Here is a 21264-nt window from a genome sequence, read left to right as displayed (position 1 = left end):
GGGAGCCCCTGCGCCACGCATCCCGAGAAGGTGGGGGGTCGGAGGTGGCGGGTGGGGGGCGGGCGGACCGGGTCAGCACGGAGCAGAGGTGGTGTTGCAAGGGGGGGTGGGGGGGTGTGGATTTACCTGATCATGTTGGCTCCGGGCAGCCGCCGCCACCGCCTCCCGCGCCGCCAGCAGCACTTTCCTCCAGCGCTTTCGCGCCCCGCCACGGCCGCGCAAACCCTCGCCCGGCCCGAGCCGCCGCCTCCGGGCGGCCGATTGAATCCCGGGGAGCCGCGGGAGCCCTCCCTAGTGGCAGCCGCCGCTCAGCCCTCCAGCGGCCAGCGCGGTCCGGAGCGAGGAAGTGGAGGGAGAGTCAGCGAGTGAGTCCGAAAAGGCGAAATCCAGCATCCAAAGGAGCGCGTCCCCCCGCCCTCCCTCCACCCCTACCCCTTCTCCTCCTCCTCCTCCTCCTCCTCCTCCTCCTCCTCCTCCTCCTCCTCCTCCTCTGCCGCCGCCGCCTCCTCCTCCTCCTCCTCCTCCACCTCCTCCTCCTCTTCCTCCTCCTCCTCCTCCTCCTCCTCCTCCTCCTCCTCCTCCTCTTCTCGGGCCGTCCTCCTGGCCGTGCCCGGCGAGGCGCTTCTGCCGGCCCGGGGCTCGCCGCGCCCGGGCTCCTCCGGGCTCCGCCGCGCTCGGCCGGGGGGTCCGGGGCCGCGTCTCGGCGCTTCCCTCCGCCTCGCCCGCGTCCTCCTTCCTGCCGCCGCCGCCGCCGCCGCCGCCGCTTTTAAAGACGGTTCTTGGGCCGCAAATAGCAACTCCACTGCCCCCCTCCGCGCCTCCCTCTCCTCCTTCTCTTCTTCCCCCCAAAAGTGAAGCGCGCTCGAGAGGTAACCAGGCACTGAGAGCGGCGAGGGGGCGCGGGGAGGGCGGGGGAGCCCGGAGGGGTGGCGGGGCGGGGGGAGGGACCGGCGACGCCTGGAGAGGGGCAGAGCGGGGGGACCCCGGCCAGGAGGAGGTGGACTGGACAGTCCCGACCGGCGCCCGTGCAGCCCGGGCGCGAAGCCGGCGGCCACCGTCGGAGGCGAGGTGTTAGGGTGGGGACGCTAGAAGGACGAAAAGCCCGGCAAAGTGCTCGGGAAAGCTCCTCTCTTTGTTTCCCGCTTGGGGTGATCTCGCCAAGCCCCGTAAGGCGCCGGGGATCCCACGGAACGGCGGTGCCCCAGCGCGCTGGGGGGGGATTGTGTGTGTGTGTGTGTGTGTGTGTGTGTGTGTGTGTATGTGTGTGTGTGTGTGTGTATGTGTGCGCGCGCGCGCGCGTTGCCAGCGTGAGAGTGGGAGTGTGGGTGCGCCCCGGCGCGGGGAGAGCCTGGCCCGCTGCGCCCGCTGGCGAATCTCGGGAATCTGGAACACTGACCCAGTGAAAGGGCTGCAAAGCCGGACGGTGGACGGACGGACGAGGCAAGAGGGCTGGGCGAAGAAGGTTGCACACGCACGCACACGCGCGCACACACACACACACAGGATAGAAGACAGAGGAGGGGGCGGGTGACGTCACTCCCCAGCATCCATCCACCAAGCCAGAAAAGACCCCCTCTAACAAATTCACTCATCCCCTAAGGCGAGCACGCAGGGGGCCGTTCCTGCTCTGAGTCCGGGCGCTGGCAGGGAGGAAAAGGTTTGGCCGTGCCCCATCCGAAACAGTTCTGATACTACTCTAAGGAGCGCAGGTTGATGAGACACAATTTATGTCCGCCCCAGTTCACCTTGGCAGCCTCATTCTGGAGGCTTATCGGATCCACTTCGGAGTCGGGAAGAAAGGGAACCATCCAGTCAAGCTAAGTGTAGAAACTCCTGTCTGGCTTCCATGCTCTTAAGCTTTTAGGGTGCTGGGAGACAGTGTTCCCAGTCTTCCCTGAAGGACATCCTAAAACCCTGTCCTGTGTATGCCTTCAGTTGTTGCGCTACACAAGCTTCATCCACACAACGGTTTGGATTCTTAGCTAAGAAGGGAACTGTAGTCATCCCTCCTAGGGTCTCCTGCAGGTGTGAAAGTCGGCAGTTGGGAGCCCCTCCAGCAATGGGCCTACCAACATTGTATTAGAAACTGGATCAGAAAGTAAAGGCCAGGCTTCCAGCCACCTTCGTGCCTCCTTCTGTGCCCAGACAAGCACACATCCACAGTATGTACTCCTGAAAGCTCAAGGCGGTTTCAGAAAGATCTCCGGAGCAGCAGCCTCCTGATCAGACATCCTGACTCTGGTCTCAGACTGCCCGTTTGATTCCACTCTGCTCAGCGCCTGCAGGGCACTGAAAAATTGGTCAGTCATATTCTGCCCCCGTGTGCTCCAAAAAGAAGTTCTGATTTTGGAGTGTTGTGAAGTTATTTTTTTTTTCCTGGCAATTGGGGGAAGGGGCATCTTGCCATGACTCTTTCTTGTTACATAGTTAAAAATGGTTTGCCAAATAGAATCAAGAAGAAAGCTGTTCTGTATAAGGCCCCAGAGCAGGTTTGCACTTCTGTCTTTTGGATGGCAAGAGGGAGGTGCTGGACACCTGACTCCTTTGTCCTACAAGTGGATACAAAAATCCAGGTCCCTGCATAGGTGATTGCATTCAAGGTATACAGTTTGCCTTGGTTTTCTCATTGCCCCCATCTGCTCCCGTAGTTCCATTTTCTTCTTTCGAAGTTGGATCTTAAAGGAATAAAGTGTTCTTACTCTACCTTTGTATTCAGCTGAGAGGTCCAAAAATTTAAGATCTGACCAAATCTCACCTCACTTGCTGGGAAGTCTGAGTACATCATGATGGTCTTTCCTAAGGTAGGCAAAAAGGAGGTGGGCTAGAGAACCCGAAATCAGAAGAGTCCAAGTACTTGAAAAATAGGTGACCTGGCAACCAGGACCAAGCTTTTGGGACACAATAGGGGTCCTAGTGGTTTCTTTGTTTGTTTTCCTGCTACAATCAGCCATAGAAAGAAGTAGCAGCTGGAAGAAGTACTATCAAATTTGAGCTATTAATAGACAAAAGATGTCTTTTGTGTGATGCTTCAGATCAGGGTGATGCTTCAGACGAAGATAAGATAGAGCAAACAGAGGAGTCAACTTTTCTCTGCACATTCAAGAAATGTGAGTAGGATTCAAGTCCAGTGTACGTACATTAATACACTCGAAGCAGATTTGTATCAAAACACCATCTAGTGCCTTCTAAAATAATCTCTGAGACAGTTAGCCATTTGAAGAGTTGAGTCAAGAACATTGAAGGTAAAAGGTAACCTGTTTTATAAGCAAGGAACCAGCTATTCATCAACACCTCCCACTGGATCAACAAAGCCATTTTTCCAATGCTTCAATAACTATGGAATGTTTTCACATTAGAAAGACTTGCCTGAAAGAGAATGAAGCAATGGGACTAGACGTTTTCTTAGTTTCTTTCCAACGCTAACATTTTGTGATGAATAGCACACAGGAGCTTTGCTGTAGCACAACCCCCTCTAGTGCATAATTCAGCATTCGATGAGTATGAGTATTTTGGACCCCGTCCAAGGGAGTTAGTTCCTCGAAGTACTGGAAAGATTTTATTCTCATCTATAATGAAACATCCTAAAAGAAGACTAAAAATAATCCTAATGTAAATAATAGTAATCACCAGTTACACTTGTATTATGTGTAATAGTTTTTCAAAAAAGGACATAACCTTTTGTGAATCATAAACCGAGAGAGTCATGAATCATTTTTACAGAAAAGAAAATAAAGCTGGAAAGAAAAAAGTAGCATGCATTATAAGTACTATGCAGTTTTGTAAAACCAAGGATCATGTGACTAGTGATTTTTTTTAAATGAGCCACTGCCATGTCTCTAATCTTTACAACTATCTTTCAAGTTAAATATTATTAGCTCATTCTATAAGTGGGAAAACAGAAAGAAGTATTTTGGTGAGCTAACCTAGCTAGTGAGTACCCAAGCTGGAATTTTGAACATCTTTCTGTTTAAGTTAAAATACTGTGATTTTTAATCCATTCTGATAATAAAAAAAATTACACAAATAATTATTGCCAATATTTTACTTGTGGGAGCTCTGATCATTTAATTAACTCCAGGTAGAGTGGAGAAACATCGCTTAGATTGTTAGGTGATGTATCATGAAGCCTGCGAAGATGTGAAGGTACTGAAATAATTATCTAAGACCATTGTTATAGGTGCTGTGTATGTCTAAGGTGGCTAATTAATGGGCTGAAAGTGCATAAATCGAATATTAATTGCATTAATCTTTATTAATAATGACTTAAATATTCAGCTTTATAAGTGGTAAACTATTTGAGAGACTTTTTAAAAATAATTTTAACTCATGAAGGTTACATCTTTTCCCAAATACAAAAGTAATACATTAGAAAAATAAAACAAATGTGTATACATATAGTATACATATATTTAGTATAGTTCCTAAACTAAATAATATTTGAATTCAGTTAGTAGCAAAAGAAAGATAAAACAGCCTAAAAAAAGACTATATTATAATTCCTTCTAAAGTGTAAAGAGAAGACCATAAATCATAAATCAAGTGCCCTTTTAACTCTTTTGTTATCACTAGTAAGACTTTATAGATTCTGCCAGTATCATTGCATGTCCGGGCACTATTAGTCCCATTCTTTGGATTTGAAAACTCCAATTTGGAAGAAGGAGGTGATTGAAATGAGCTTTTAATCCTGGTCTTTTTTTTTTTATTGCAATTTGATCCCAAATTCTACTGGAAAAATTGGTTGGAGATTTTCAAAGATACTATGCAAACATTTATCTCCTTTTTTTTAATGAATACGTGATGTATTCAATATGCCAAACAACAGAGTCTCCAATGGAGAAGTTACTGGGCCCGCTCGAGCAAATCGATGAACAACGGGAGGACAGTGACAGTGACAGTTTTTTGTATTTTTTTTATGAAATAAACACTTCCTTTTGCTGGGGTTAGCATATTTCTTGTTTCTTTCCGCCAGCATTGTTCTCTTAAAGACAAGAAATTCCCATCTTTCCTCCTTCCACTCAGACTGCTCAGTTCAGCTGCTGCATCTCACCCTCACCTGCAGTGTGTAGAGGACGTTATGGTACGATGCTATTTCCATTGGCTCTGCTACTGAAGATTACAGCCTGCGACGATGACAAATGGATATTCCCATTAAATTCTTTAGTAGAATGGGGCATTCCATTAACCACTGGCACTAACCCAACCCAAGTGAAACATTGGGTCATTTTTTTTCTCGTGAGCAAGAAGTGAAGGGGGAAAACAAGGGATATACTCTAATTACCTATCCTATTTTTTGTTGCATGCATTATGATAGCCATATATTATAATTATTTATAATTAATATATGACAATCTGTCAACTAAAATTTAACAGGTGATTTGTCAAGAAATCCTATTAGACCATACACTAAATATCAGCATTTCCTAACAATAAGCATGTTTGAGTTCTGTTGTGACAAATCTGTTTTTTTTAATGTGTAGAAACTACCCATCTTTATGTATTCACAGCCCTTTTAAAAAAATTCAACTGTTGAGAAAGTCAAATGGGTACTTTTTCATTAATGTGAGGAATAAGCACATTTTTGTCACTTTAGCCTTTACATGCTAGTGTTTTCTCTAAGAAAACTAATTGCCTAGTATTTGTTTTTAAGTTTTAAACTTTTGTCATTTTTATAATTCATTTTCAAGTGATATCTTTGGTAGCAAAGGCAAAGCTGAATGAAGAGGAAAGTAATTGCAGTTACTTATTTTCAATTTAGAGTATGTGTCTTACGCTGGAGAATTTTGAAATGAAGGAATATTTTAAAATACAGAAAAAGATTAAGAAGTCACCAGAAAGCAAGTAATTAATCACCCAATAGTGGGGAAATCTACAGAGACCAGAAACTGATGAAGCAAGCTCTATTTTGCTGAGTAGCACAAGAATGAGGTGTAAGATAGAAAAGGATCAGAAATATTCTTGGGAGGGATAACAAGGTTCTTTGAAAGAAGGGAAAACTTGATTTCAGTATCTGTAGGCTTGGGACATAATCTGGACATGAAGATAAATTTTAAGCTACAATTTTATTATTGGTTCTGTGTCCTATCAGATATTTTATTGTTTAAAGAGAATGGTAGATAACTAATGCAGTATTTGCACAGGGGCTGACTCTTATTTTTCAAGACTAGGACATGTTGCAAGGTCTTAATGACTCACAATCAACCATCACTGCGGAGTGCTGAATCTTGTTAATGAGTGAATGGACTTCAGGATTTAATAGTTAGAGAGAATAGAGAAAAAACCTTTAAAGCACAGCATTTTTAAAAAGCTTCTAAAATTTCTGTGTCCTTCAACCAAGTCCAGTTTCGTTTCTTTATTTTCAGAAAGCCATATGAAGCCAAGAAATTTATTTTTAAACGATCTATCAAATAGGAGTTCAGAAAGTGAATTTCAGATACTCACTTAGAAATGATATACCACCAGTTGGTTTTCATGTAACCAGGAATCTATCTCTATTTAGGTTAGGAATGTATTCATTTTTAATTTTGGAGTGGCTTGGGGACTCATCTAGTGGTTAGTTTTGACCCTGTGATTCAGGATCGCACCTGATGGTGGTACACAGGGGGGTATATACAGTGTCAGGGATCAAATTGGAGTCTGACTCATGTAAAACAAGTGCCTTAGCCAGTTTATTATCTCAAGCCCTCCGCTGAGAATTTTTAATGTTTTATAACTAACACTGTCTCCTGGACTTGGACTCAGATCTGTTACCAGATCTTACCTTGCTTGCCATTTGCAACACCCCCAAGTCTGGCTACCATTTTCATTTTTCTGATTCTTCTAATAAGATAGGCATGCTACTTCCTTTGAAACATCTTCAAATCTCTATTATTGGTAAATATAAATTTAAATAAAATAAAAATATAAATTCTACTGAAATCTGATCAAAAGCCATCAGAGAACTCACTGTCAATAAATTATTGAAAATTAAATTATTCCTTGGAGAATTTAATGGTAGCAATCTACTGGCCATACTTGACTGAACAGTACAAGCATAAGCATGACCTAGATGGAGTCAGTGGAAAATTATACAACCATCTAATTGCATCTTGAAAATTCTTAAGCAGGCAACAGTATTTAGGAAGAGAAAAAATCAATTCCAACCATTTCGAATTAAACCCAATATGAAAAACAACAGCAACAGAAACGTTTAGCCATTTGTTTTTTAAAGCTTAGTTTTGCCTGTTATCCATGCAAGAGATGAGCCAATCTGGTACTATTAACTATCTTTGACCTTGAGAAGCACAAAAGCAAATCACATCAGGCAGGTGTTTTCCCCTGCCTTCTGTTGGCAAGGAAATCAGTTGTCAGACATTCTGAAAAGGGCACTTAATAGCCATGTTTTTTACTTTATTTTGCTTTGTTCCTCACCATCAGATGGACTTTCCACCCTGCAACTTAGAATCTGTGAACTATTCAACTTTTTCCACATGGAGGTAAGATAGATGGAATTAGAGCAAGAAAGTTGTATCATTTTCTTTTTATTCCTGTACCCCTCAAAACAGGCTGTGTTCTAAACTACCAAACTCTGACAGTGGTATTTTACAACCCTGGTTATACCTTATAGTCACCTGGATACTTTAATGCCATATAGCCAGATCACACTCACGTGAGCTGAACTTGATTTCTTAGAATTGAGCCCTAGAATCTGGAAAAAGCTTCCTAAATGATTCAAATATTTGGACAAGGTAGAATAGACTTAATTTAAAGCTGTACAACAGTCAGTTCAAAAATAAGTGACCAAATTATCTCAAAACAGTTTATTTTGAGGATTCATTGTAAAAGTACTTTTTATTTTATAAGTACAAAAGAAATGATATGCTGAATTCTGTTTATTAAGTAGTAAGTAGAAATGAAACACAGTGAAATTTCATAAATTGGTGTGGTGGAATTTTTATCATCTCCTCTTACTTAGTTTGCACATTTGCCCATTCATCCTCTGCTCGTCTGCTCATTCATTCAGACCTCCACCGTGCGTGAGGTATGTTAACTATGCAATATTGAGTCATTCAAGGAATGTGCTATGAGCAAAGTACACCATTTTGGGAAAACCCTTTTATCCAAATACAATACTAACATTTCCTAATGATTTTCTTTCTTTCTTTCTTTCTTTCTTTCTTTCTTTCTTTCTTTCTTTCTTCCTTCCTTCCTTCCTTCCTTCCTTCCTTTTTTTTTCTTTTTGGGTCATGCCCAGTGATGCTCAGGAGTTACTCCTGGCTCTGCACTCAGGAATTACTCCTGGAGGTGCTTGTGGGACCATATGGGATTCCAGGGATCGAACCCAGGTTGACCGCATGTAAGGCAAGCACCTTACCCACTGTACTACCACTCCGGTCCCATGATTTTCATTCTTTGAGGTCCAATTTAAAAAGGTATCAGTACTACCAAAGTAACCTAAGTTCTAGCCACCCACTCCCAAATAAATCTGTGGTCAGAAGGAAAGAGGGAGTAAAAAAGGCAGATAAACAATTCAAGAAAGAAGGAAAGAAAGAGGAAGGTAGGGAAGCAAGGTAGACGGTGTAGGACTAAAACTTCCTCCCTGGATAGAAACTTGAAGTTAAATCTTGACACCCTGTTCCATTTGAGAGTTAAGTCAGGAATAACGAAAGTACTACACTGAGAGAAAAAGATGTTTCTCATGAATATTTACATAAAAATCCATTTTCTTGATAGGTATTCTAAGAGAATCATAATAATAGAAAACTCTCAACTATACAATCTAGTATGCTGCCGCTGATATTTTTCTTCTTTAAGATTCTAATGAAAATATGTAGAAATAAAGAAACATTATCTATACCATATAATTAAATGTTGATATTTATGTGGCAGAGTATAGAGAACTTTAAGAAGCCTATCTTATTAAGTCTCTTGATAATCCAATTGATGTTAAAACACCCATTTTACAGATATCGCCAAAGTATAAATTAAATAAATGCTTATATTTAGAAATTCTTGGTTAGTTCCTGAGAGTCACAACTTTAGGCCAGCTTTTCATGTAATTCTGAAAACCACCATTATAATTCAAAATTATTGATTTTATTATTCTTCCTCAAAAAATAACCTAGTACAGCTGAGTGATTTTGGGCATTTCCTCAGAGGCTAGCTGTCCTTTTTCTAGGTTTTACCATTTTCTTTCTTTCAGATTTTTTAAAGAATATACACGTATCTATCTATGCCTTATAGGTGACACTATTTTTCCTAAACCTACAAGCTTTTAAACTCTGCATAGCTGGTTTGTCCTAACAGTTGACCCTGTTCTGAAAGAAGCTCTTAGCTTCTGGCACTGGTCGAGAATGGGGCGGGGGGGGGAGGGGCTATATCCTATGACTCCCCATCTGGCCATAATTAAAATCTTAAGAGTCTGTATAAACCACAAGTCTCCTTCAATAGGTAACTGTAATTACATGAAATTTTCTGTACTTGTCTTGCAAACCCAGTGGCTTTCTGTGAAATTTTAGTGGACTTCCATGTTCTACCTGGGAACCCACGTAGAACCCAGTTCTAGCTGTTACACTTAGAGAATCAGTAGTGAGTCATTTCTGTTGATATGCCTCTTTCTACACTGCTTTTCTCTTAAGCCTTAGAAATAAGAGATAAGCTTTCAAGTAGCTGACTTCTCACCTTCAATTATATTAGAACAATAACTGAAGATGTCATCTCATCTATAACTTGCACAGAGAAGTCACACAGATCCCTCCATAAAACCATCCTTAGAGTAAGACTACACATTTCAAGGGAGGAGACAATGTTATTTTTACCTTATAATTACTCCTAATCTACGCAGAGGCTGGAGAGAAGAAGATTTTGATTTAATGTCTGGAATGAAATACACTTGACTGGAAATAAAGATGCAAGGGGGACCAAACCTCAAGAATTAAAGGAAAAGAAAGTGTGCGTCAATCACTCCAATCTTCTTGATTCTCAAACTTTCCACATTCTTTTGGTTTGCCACCGCAACCCCATGTTTCATATCCCATTGGCTATTTCGGTGATAGTTTCTGGGAAATTTGTCCGTCAAAAGGATGAGGTTCCAAAGAGTCTGACATTTTCCTCTTGGGTAACAGAAAGCCAAAAATGTTGTAACCCACCATCAGGCATTCACATGATGGTGGGTCACACCCATAGGCTCACTCATTCTGTCATTGAAGTTTGATACCACATACCACAGGACATGCTGACCTTTTGACCTTAAAGAAAACGTTGTGGGAGCATGAATATGCTCAGATAATCTGGCACAAGCGACCACTCTAGTTGCCTCAGAAACTTACCCCTCTGTCCAGATAAATTCACCCCCCCTAAAGTCACACAGTACAATGACATGGGAAAAGGAGAAAAATAGTTTGTCATTTAAGGGGCTATCTATCCAAAAGGTTAGGAAAGTTTTATGTTTTTTATTCCTACCTGTTAAGTGAATTTAACCTTCAATTTAAGATCAGTGACTTCCCTCTCCTTTCCATCTATTTTGTCTTATATCATTTAAACTCTCCAATATGTACACATGTTGCAAGGTTGATAATTAAAGCACTGGCAATGTCTACTCTATAGTTTTCAATCCATTTATGCAGATGCTCCCATCACTCCTTTTAAAAGTTCTGGGCATATATTCAAAACATACAACCCAAACAAACAAATTACACAACCTAAGCCAAACCCACAAATAACTGGAGAACCCTGTCACCCTGAGAAATTACATAATTTCAATATAGTCTCCAAATCAAAGTTCACTGAGCTAAAGCAGGAAGTTTTGTCTTAGCTCCTTATCATTATTGAAGTATAGGACATAAAAATAAGCCACAGAGTCAGTTACTGAAGATTCAGTTGAGTAATAAATATCACATTAAGTTAAATTCTTAGAAAACAGAATATTTCAGGAGGAACAGAGTTCCTAGGGAGAATTTTAGGTTAGGATTAAACTTTGGCAGAATTTGTTATTTTTAAGCACCAAGAAAACGTTTATATTTAGAACTAAGTTCTTGATCTTATCTAGTGATTGACTTTTCATGGCCTTTGGAAGTAGCTTTGATAGCAAAATTCCTGTCTGTCACCCCCTAAAGCTGACATGATCACAGCAGTGAAAACTGCTATAAATGAGACTATGATAAGGATAAAAACTTTACCAATGGCAACTAATCTATCTCATAGGAAAAATAAGTGAAAGTTATAACAAACTTAGTTTTTAACTTCGTACAGAAATAAAAAGAAATAGATCAACAAAATTCGAATTTGGGTGTAAAATTCCTCTAGAACAGGCAGAACTGCCACAGTGTCCATTGCAAACAACTAAGGAATCGGGGGTGATAGTTATGATTCTGCCTGGCACTGTGGTCTTGAGGAACCTGTGAGAATCAGCCCAGTGTGAGTGATCCTTAAAACAAGTGGGGCCACCGTGCTTGTGTTTCAGCCCAGCCAAAATACTGTTTTCTGCTGGGTTTTCTAACTGAGCAAAGGTGAGGAATCTGATAAGAAGAATGTAAAAATGAAGATAGTTTCAAAATGCAACGTGCAGAATGAGTGGACTATCTTCTGGGAGAGCAGAGATCAGCAAGCCTGTCTCTGTTATACTGAAAGAACAGCATGTGATATGATCTCCATTCGATATCAAAAAGGCTCTGTCTTTAGGAAAACAAAGACTTTTTTTCTAAGTATTGTTCTCTCCCATGGTTGAGTTTTTCTTTTTAACAATGTCTTATTATTACAATCTTTGTACAGTTTGGATAAGGAGGTTGTGTGAAAAATACAATAAAGAGAAACAGCTTGTTTATACAACCTCGTATTTTTATCATAATTATGTTTTTCTCTGTCTTGATGAATCAGGAAATTTCGAGCCAGGTATCTGCATGAAGCAGGATGGGACTAAGTAAAATGGCACAGTTCAGGATGTGACCTACATTTATGTAGATAAAAAGTTCTGTTATTCGTCACTTAGCTTAAAAAAAATCTATAGTTCTTTCATTTTTTATCTTTAATTTTCATGAAAACCATTCAGGGACAGTCCAAATTTTTCAGAAAGAACAAAAAATTCAGCACAAGTGTACAGCATTTGCCAGTACAAAAAGAAATCAGCCAAGTTACTCTGGAGGAGTTAAGCAAGTACATTTCAATAAGGAATCAAACAATCCCTGGCAACCAATCAGAAAAGCAAGAAATCGTTACATTAAGGAAGCCCTCTAACTGTAGTGTTATTGGTGGAAAATAGACTTACTCACAAGCTGAAAATGTTTACTTGAAGAGAGAATTATTTTATGGAAACCCCTGTGAGTTTTGGAATACTTAAAAAATCTGTTCAGATTGGTCACTGTGTAGAATGTTACTGCTGCAATATGCCCCAAGACTTCTAATCTGTCTGCCTAATGGAGCAGGTGGTGAGGTTCTCCACTGAACTGTTGGCTCCTGGAGGGCAGGGAGAATGTCATATTCATCTTATATCTCACTTAGTACAAAACTCTTCAGAGGCATTTGGTATGTACTGACTGAGAACAAAATACCCTTTGTGTACATGGGCATATATCCTGATCCTCTAGTTTAAATATCACCACTTCAGTACCTCTTTTTCATCATCCTATTTTATTTTTATTCTGATAAATAGTTCCTTTAAAATATATGCTTGTTTCGTTATTCATTATTTTTCCCTCCACAGACTATAAGAGCAAACATGGAACAAGTTTGATTTCCTGTATACCTTAGTTCTCAGGAGGACCCAGATGGAACCACAGAATAGTTAGTTCAATTCGAAGTGTATGTTTGACTTTAGAATGAATGATTGAATGAAGATTCAATGACACTAGTTGTGCTTTAATTTTTATTTCATTTTTATTATCTATTTCATCTAAATAAGACCTAGAAATTAGGGGAAGGAGGAACAAATATTTTTTGTTCCTTATGTCTTTTATTTCCTTATTAGGCCTGGAAATAAAACAAATTTTAACCAACAATCACATAGTAACGTTTATTCATGACATAATTGGTTATACTAAAGAATGGAAAGATCATAAATCAGATTTCACTAATCTCAGGCATGCATATCTATAATTTTACAGAGAAATATAAGTGACAGGAATAAAGAAGAAAAAGAGGCAAGGAAGAAAAGAATTTCCTAAAGACCCTCAGTGCTAGACTCCAAATGGACTGTTATATTCTTCATGTGAATAGAAAAATACATGTGTAAACCATTTCTAGGTTCTGTGCATGCATATAGTCATTAAACATAACACTGGATTCTCTATCGTACTGAGTAGAACCTTCATATCCTTCCAAAAGTGGAGAGACAAAAATGTATCACATGTAGGGGCCGGAAGATATCACAGTGTGTATGCCGATAACCTGGGTTCAGTCCTCATCACTGCATATGGTCCCACAAGCATGACCAGGAAGAATCTCGGAGCACAGAGCCAGGAGTAAACCCAGAGCACCACTTGGTTGATCTCAATTTTCACCTCAACCCTCCAAAAAAGCCAAGTACAAAAACTATCTAGACTATGAGTTAACTTAATATATGACTTTTAAACTTAGGGTAAAATTTTATTGAGGTAATACTTTTTTTAAACAAAACTACTTTGTCCTCACAGATTAATAAAAAAACAGAACTCATTACTAATATTTATAACTTATTAATAAAACTTCCATTTTACCACCCTATTTAATGGTTGATAAAACTAATAACTAATAACAGTGTACTGTTATAGTATTATAAAGTATTATAAATACTAATAACTAATAACAGTGACTTGTCTGTGACTTACAGTAAGTAGTTAATGGTCCTGCCAAATAAACATCAAATGAAAATTCCAGATATTCTTTCTTTCTTCTCAAAGTAATATAGAGCAGGAAATTCTTTGTTCTTACAGATACTTTTTTTATTTGAGGGTGGGGAGATCACACCTGGCAGTATTTAGAGACCACACTTAGCCATGATTAGAGGCCACACCTTATTCTGTGCCCAGGGGCCAAGCCTGGTGTGAAAGAAAGCTCAGGATCTCATGATATGTGTGAGGGGGGAAGGATTTGATTCAGGCATGCCACCATATCTGCATGCTAGGCAGACACATTAATCTTTGTACTTTCTCTCTCACGGTACCTTGTTTTCTTAATCTTATTTCTTCTCTATTTTATCATAGAGCAAATTAGAGGGACATGAACATAATTTCTAACTTTGCTAATAGCTGTGTGTCATGGAGTGAGCTTTTAAAATCCCCAGATTTTAAAATCCCCTGGTTTCTTTATCTGTAGAACAGAAATAATGATATGCATTTCACAGTGCACAGATTGCATAAGATCATGTACTTGAAACAGCCACTCAGAGCCTGTTTGCTGGGAAATGCTTAATACATATTTAGGATTCAAGAGGTATTTGCTATGACCTAAGTTGGTCAGTCTAACAAAACTTTTAAAAGTGAAGGACTTTTTTTTTTTGTATTGGATGGTTAGGGAGTTTCAGCCGAAGCAAGAATCGCATGGGGTGGAAGTTGACCATGACATACAAAGTTTTCAATCTCCAACTGATATTAAAGTTTGACTTAGTAATTTACTGAGTGATTTTTTTACATGTTCTTTAACCTCTCCAAGTTCCATTATTCTTGTAAAAGAAGGAAGAATATATGTCCCCCTTTTAGAGTTATTGAGAGAAATGTGGAAGGATGGAATGAAATCAGAAATACTCTAGAGCCAAGTAACTGTGTTATCCAATCCTGAAGCCCTGTCCCAGGATTTTCTGTGACAGTGTCTTCATTATTTAAGTCCTCTTTTTGGTTGGATTTTCTTATCTGTTAGCCAAAGTTTCCTGACTTGTACATATTTTATAATAGTTTAGTAAATAAGCACATACATAAGAGAGCTCAGAAATCCATTTCTCTTGTGTATCTAACACTTTTGCTCTAATGTTCTCTAGCAAATTAACCTAAACCAAGAGACACAATGTGTGTGTGATTGTGCAGATGAATGTGTGTGGTTCTTTAAAGAACTCTTACATATGATAAAATGTTCACCTTCATTGGTTCTAATTAACTATAAAGGTATAAATTGGGAAAGAGTCTTCAAACCAAATAAGCCAATAAAATGTCTTTGTTTTCCTAAACACAAGTTTATCTTCTCCTTTAAATTTTGTAAATAGACCAAAAACCTATTTTTAGTTTTTAGTGGGACAACTATTGTGAGTTCTGAAAACTCCTCCTTCTAAACTGTCTTTGTACTGTTCATGTACTCTAATATTACAGGATAATCACTCTGCTGCAATATCCTCACAAGAATTTGGAGCTTTGTCATTTCCTGGTTAAAGGTTTCATTATTTGCTCCTGGCAGAAGTCTAGTCAGGAGGAATTCATTGGTTTATAACTCTCAGTTAATATACTCTGACCATTTAAATCTGGGAAATTTGCAAAATATCACTTAGAGTATTTGGTGTTCTGTAAATAGTGTAGTTAAGATTTACCAAGTGGCATGGCACTGTTTGCAAAGAAAGACTATTTTTAAATATTTGACTTGAAAAATGCAGACATGTTTGCATACATTATTGAGCATTACAAAGTTCAAGATCATGGTTTGATATGTGCCTAGAGTCGGCTGTGTTTTATGTGACCTTTTTTTGTTTGTTTGCTTGGTGTTTGGTTTTTAGGCTACACCTGGGGTGCTCTGGGCTCACTCCTGGCTGTGTGCTCAGGGATCACTCCCAGCAGGCTCTGGTGACTGTTCAGGGCTAGTGAATCAAATCCAGGTCCACAGCAAGCAATTCAAGAACCCTACCAACTATACTATCTTTCTGGCCCTGTATGTGACCTTCTTATCTTTTGTACCACTCTGCTTCACTTTTATGGGGTGAGGGGCAGTGGCGAGGACCATTTGTGTGTTTCAGTTAAGAATCATACCCAGGGTCATATACATTTGACATATTTATCCTTTCACTTCTCTGGCCCCTCTGCTTCACATTTAAAATAATTTGTATAAGCCAATAGAAGAAACATAAGCTGATCTTGCTCTAAGAAGTCAAACATGAATAACCCAAATAACTCCTATGTCAAACTAAGGGCTCATTAGAATGTTAGGTAATTTATCTGAATGGTTAAATGTCTTATTTTTATCTGTTTTTATAACTTCATGAGATATTGATCAATGGAGGGACTTTATGGTTTTGTTTCATTTCTCTCTATAGGATTATAGGACAACAATAAATTATCCTATGAAATTAATAGCTAACCAGAGTTACTTATTTCAATGATCAAATGATCTTTTGTTATTTTGGTGTTTTTGGTGGCTCTTCTTTTCTGACAATAGGTCAATTTATAAAAATTCAAATTTTCATCTACATTCAAAATGATAACCTGTCAGGATATAAAATGCAAAAGAACTTTAAGATCTAGTTAGACTTGACATTTTTTTCCCGTAACATTTGGTATGAAAGATAACCCTCAGTGACATTTTACATTCACAAAGGAGACAGGCCAATAGACAAAGTTTCCAGGGGACATCATTTTTGTCCTTTGGCCCCTTAACATTTAAGCACTGCAAACAAGTAACTCCAACTCTTCTCAGATAAACCAATTCTCACTTTCTTTAATATAAAAAGTATGACGGATGGAAATTAAGGTGTTTAGTAACAAAACTCTATAAAAGTGTTTTTCATGAATCACTGAAATGACAAAGTGGCTCAGCTTTCCTGTTTTTCTGAATGATACTTATTGTCCTATAAGGAGCGTTGACAACAGCCACCATTATATAGTTTTTCTTTGGACAGGCTTTAAAAATTGACTACTGACCCCTGAATTATAAACCATTATTTAGTACTTTGTAGTTGTTAGATATGACATGTATCAGTTGCACTTGAAGATAATAGCTTACAATATCAAATACTAATTTCTCAGGAAGCCCTCTGAAGAAAAATTATGAAACACTGTGTCTTAGTGTTCATAGATGCTGGATAAGTTGTATGGAGAATGGGAAGTAGTGGAACTTGTTCATATTATGTACTCCTATGCAATATTCACTCCTGACACAGAAAAATAATTGGGAAAAAATGACTACCATACCAAATGTGTTCTCAGTTTCTTCTATAACCATTAATAAGTATTAAAACACATAGGGCCAGTGTATGGAACCAGTGCAGGTTATGGTCAAGAAAGAAAACTAAACAAGGAAGTCTTAGAGAAGTGTAATAAAAGTCATTAATTTACTGTTGATTTTAGTTTGAACCTTCTTACCCCATGGACCTACTAGGTGCTCATGGAAGACCTATGAGTTTCAAGATGGCTGCAAGGCAGAACTGTGAATATCCTTCAAAGCTGTCCTGGATGTTTCTTGTCCGATTTTGAAAGCAGAAGGATTGGTGTGGATGTGAGTGAAGAAAAATTTGTGTGGGCCAAATAGGTTTGGAACTGCACTCATCATTCTTTCATTCATCGTGCATTCATCATTCCTTGTTTATATCCTTTCCATCCATTTAATAAAATATCTACTGAGAGTCTATTATGTGCTTCGCACTTTACAAAATGCAAAGGATGCAGTGAATGATGAAACACACTGGTTTGTTATCATGAACTCATGGACTATTGGCAATCAGCTCTGATTATTTTGGGGGTTTCAGTTATCCTTTTCTAAGTAAAGGCTACCTCTATGTGCTAATGATGAATCATAAACATTTTAGAATATTCTAAACATTTTTGGAGAAAGAATATCATTTAATTTTAGTGATTTAAAACAAAAGCACACCTTTTGGAATATTTGCTAATGCCCTTAAATTTGGCAGGACAGTTTCCCAGTGCTAAAGTTCAATAGACTTTGCTCCAATTTTACCACTAGGCACAGATGGAAAGAGGCTGGAACAAATCCAGAAGCTACTGCTAAGGTTATCCACTTTCTGAAGCTGCTACAACCTTCTCCCCACCCCCAACTGTGTATGTTTCCAGCAAGTAAAACATGTAATGAGAGAAGAGTGATTCTTCCAATTCACAAAGGATGAGAAACCTATTGACAGAGAGTGAACCTTTTTAGCCTCCCTGCTTAAGTAAGAATTTTCAAAGCAAACATTTTCAACCCTCCACTTGTAACCCTGTTTATAGAGAAAATACACCCTGTGTTTGCTGTGGGGTCTGGAATGTAGCCTTACAATTAAAGGCAGGGGTGCAGGGAGTGGGGTATTCCTGTGTGAAGAGAAGTCAAACAGTAAAGACCTCAGGCAGCCATTTTTTGGTCATTCCCACAAACAATTCCCCAGTATCTTCTGGCAGTAATCTACCTGGTTCTATTTGATAGAGGCTGGGATAATAGTTACATATATAATCACTGAAGAAATAGTATATCGATGGCAACTGTTTGAGAGATAAGGAGGGATTTCAGTACCTAAGTTGTTTTCTAGAACTGGCTCCATCCCCAATTAGCGTTATCAGTAACAATATTGGTGAAAATCACAGGCCACCTGCTTCTATTCCTTCTCTTTCATGAAGATGCTGATATATCTCAGTATAAAATCAACTCCGATTTCTGCTTTTAATTCCATTATTTTTACTGTGCAAAATTCTAACTACTTAAAGCTGACTATTACTGTTTAATCTGAGGGTGGTGGATAGGAATAATGCTATTACTGCAATGACAGAAACAAGCAAATGGTCCTATACTCTCCACCTCTCTGAGATCATTTATGTATACACTCACAAAAATTATACAAAATGCAAGAAATCTGAGAGAAATATGTTAAGATCTTTGTTTTAGCCTTTAAGAACACATTAAAGGTTACTTTTAATACACAGCAGGAATTAGAAACTTGCTGTGCTCATACTCTTAAGATTTTATTTGCAAATGGTCATTCTCTCTCATTCACTCATTTCTTCAAAAATATTTATTAAACATTGTATTATATTGGGACGTGTTATGCAAAACACACAGAATGATCCATAGGGGCCTGAGAAATAACATAGCAGGTAAGGTGCTTGCCCTGCAGTTGGCTGACTTGGGTTTGATCCCAGCAACCCAAATGAGTCTGGCCACAAATAATCCCTGAATGCAGAGCAGGAGTTAGCCCTGAGAATTAGTAGGTGTGGCCCAAAAGCCAAAAAAAGGTACTCTGATCTCTGATCTCATGAGGTTGAGAGAATTTTCTTAAACTTTTTGTATTTAAAATATTTATAAATCCTTATTAAAATTAAATGGGTACCTGAGTCTTAAAACAAAGAGTTTCATGAATACTGAAAACAAAGCACTAATTCTTACTACTTGGCTTGCCAGATTTTACTAAGATTAGAGATATATTTCCTCTCACACATGAAAATGCCTTCCTTCCACAAGATTTCTGGAAATGATTATGATGTAGCTCTCCCAAAACAACAACAACAAAAAAACATGCCGAATGATCACAACATATCTATATGTTTACAGCGATACACATTTAAATAACACAATAACACAAGTGTAGAACCTAGCAGAAAGAGTAAGAGTGACGCTATTGTGTACAGAGCAAAGAGAGAGAAAGGTTACAGAACTACCAGGACTAATATAATTGACTAGAGAAAGGAAAGTAAAAAAGAACAGAGAACAAAAATAAATTCATGAAAAATTAGACATTCTGTTGATTTTCCCAGAGATTGCTTTATCATTGCTTCATGGAAAGAAAACATTAAAATTTCTATAGCAGGCATTCTCCTGGATATTTAATAGGCTCCATTATATTTTTCTTATTTCAAGGAGCTAGAAAAGGAAAAGGGAATCACCAGTTAGCTTTCTCACCATGAAATAAATGGTATCCTCCTGGATAGAACGGGGATGACTATTATTACAAGGCTGGAAAAATATAAGAGCAGAAGAGAAGATCCCAAGTATCATGAGGACTAAGTCTCAAAGGTCAGTGAGAGTGTGAATATAAGTGAGCTTGTTAAAGCACATTAGGGCAAGAACCAACAGGTTGGTCTATTTTTTCCTCCTTCTCTTTATAGTATCAGGAAGAATGAATGTTCACAGAAATAATGTTGACTCATTTACTAAAAACAGAGGAAACACGTTAATTTTATTTTTCCCTGATTCCATGTGTTTTTTTTTAAAAATTAATTTTATTGCATGTTATTTTTGATGGGTAATTCTGAAAAGAATCTTGCTATTGTAAAGAGTGCTGCAATGAACAAACAAGTGCAGATGTCACTTCGACTATACATTTTTGCCTCTCTGGGATATATTCCCAGGAGTGGTATTGCTGGGTCAAATGGGAGCTCAATTTCTAATTTTTTGAGAATCGTCCATACTGTTTTCCAGAAGGGCTGAACCAGTGGACATTCCCACCAACAGTGAAGGAGTGTCCCTTTCTCGCCACATCCACGCCAGCATCGGTTGCTTTTGTTCTTTTGAATGTGGGCCAGTCTCTGAGGTGTGAGATGGTATCTCATTGTGGTTTTGATCTGCATCTCCCTGATGATTAATGATGTAGAGCATTTTCTCATGTGCTTTTTTGCCATTCGGATTTCTTCTTTGAGAAAGTTTCTGTTCATTTCATTGCCCCATTTTTGGATGGGGTTGGACAAGTGGTACAATATGGAAAGTATCATGCTAAGCGAAATGAGTCAGAAAGAGAGGGATAGACATAGAAAAATTGCATTCATCTGGGGGATATAAAGTAACAAAGTATGAGATTAATACCCAAGAATAGCTGAGATCAGCACCAGGAGGATTACTCCATAACTTAGAGGCCAGCCGGGTATCCTAGAGGAAAGGGCTGTTCAGATAGAGAAGGGAGCACCAAATAAAGGATGTTTGGAGGATCCTCCCAGGAGGGGAGATGCATGTGGAAAGTAGACTATGGACTGAACATGTTTGCCACTCAATGCCTCTTTTGCAGACCACAACACCCAAAAGGAGAGAGAGAACACAGGGGATTGCCCTGCCACAGAGACAGGGGGGATGGGGGGATGGGGGTGGGAGGGATATTATCCATGGTGGCGGAAAATGGGCACTGGTGGAGGGATGGGTATCTGATCATTGTATAATTGAAACCAAAGCACAAAAAATTGTAAATCTACAACTTTAAAATAAATAAAATAAAATAAAGGGGGAAAAAAAAAAGAATCTTAAGAGTTATCTAATTTAGTCTCCTCGTTTTATAGATCAAAAATATGACAGTTCAGAAACTAGGAAGATAACAGGTTAAGGGACATGTCTTGCAAGCAACTGACTCAACTTCTTTCTCTGGTATCAGTGATTCTAGAGCATTGGGCCCTTACCACCTCATTCCTACCCATTTCTGCTGGGTGTGGACATAGAGCC

At 39.1% G+C, this 21264-nt stretch overlaps 1 protein-coding gene across 5 annotated transcripts in view; it reads right to left on the bottom strand.

Moving 5' to 3' along the window:
- The window catches only part of PTPRD (protein tyrosine phosphatase receptor type D), a 1654013-nt gene that overhangs the window by 570407 nt on the left and 1062342 nt on the right, over positions 1–21264 (bottom strand). The window contains exon 1 of one of the 5 annotated variants that reach the window (XM_056130609.1): positions 127–385. The exons of the other annotated variants lie outside the window; for them this stretch is intronic. The gene's annotated coding sequence lies outside the window, so the exon portion shown is untranslated. Of the gene's footprint in view, positions 1–126; positions 386–21264 lie in introns of those variants that run through there. 5 annotated transcript variants of the gene reach the window in all.

Source organism: Sorex fumeus, unplaced genomic scaffold (assembly GCF_029834395.1).
Source record: "Sorex fumeus unplaced genomic scaffold, SorFum_2.1 ptg000079l, whole genome shotgun sequence".
NCBI lineage: Eukaryota > Metazoa > Chordata > Mammalia > Eulipotyphla > Soricidae > Sorex > Sorex fumeus.
Note: the sequence above shows the minus strand (reverse complement) of the source record. Positions and strands in the feature narration are given on the sequence as shown.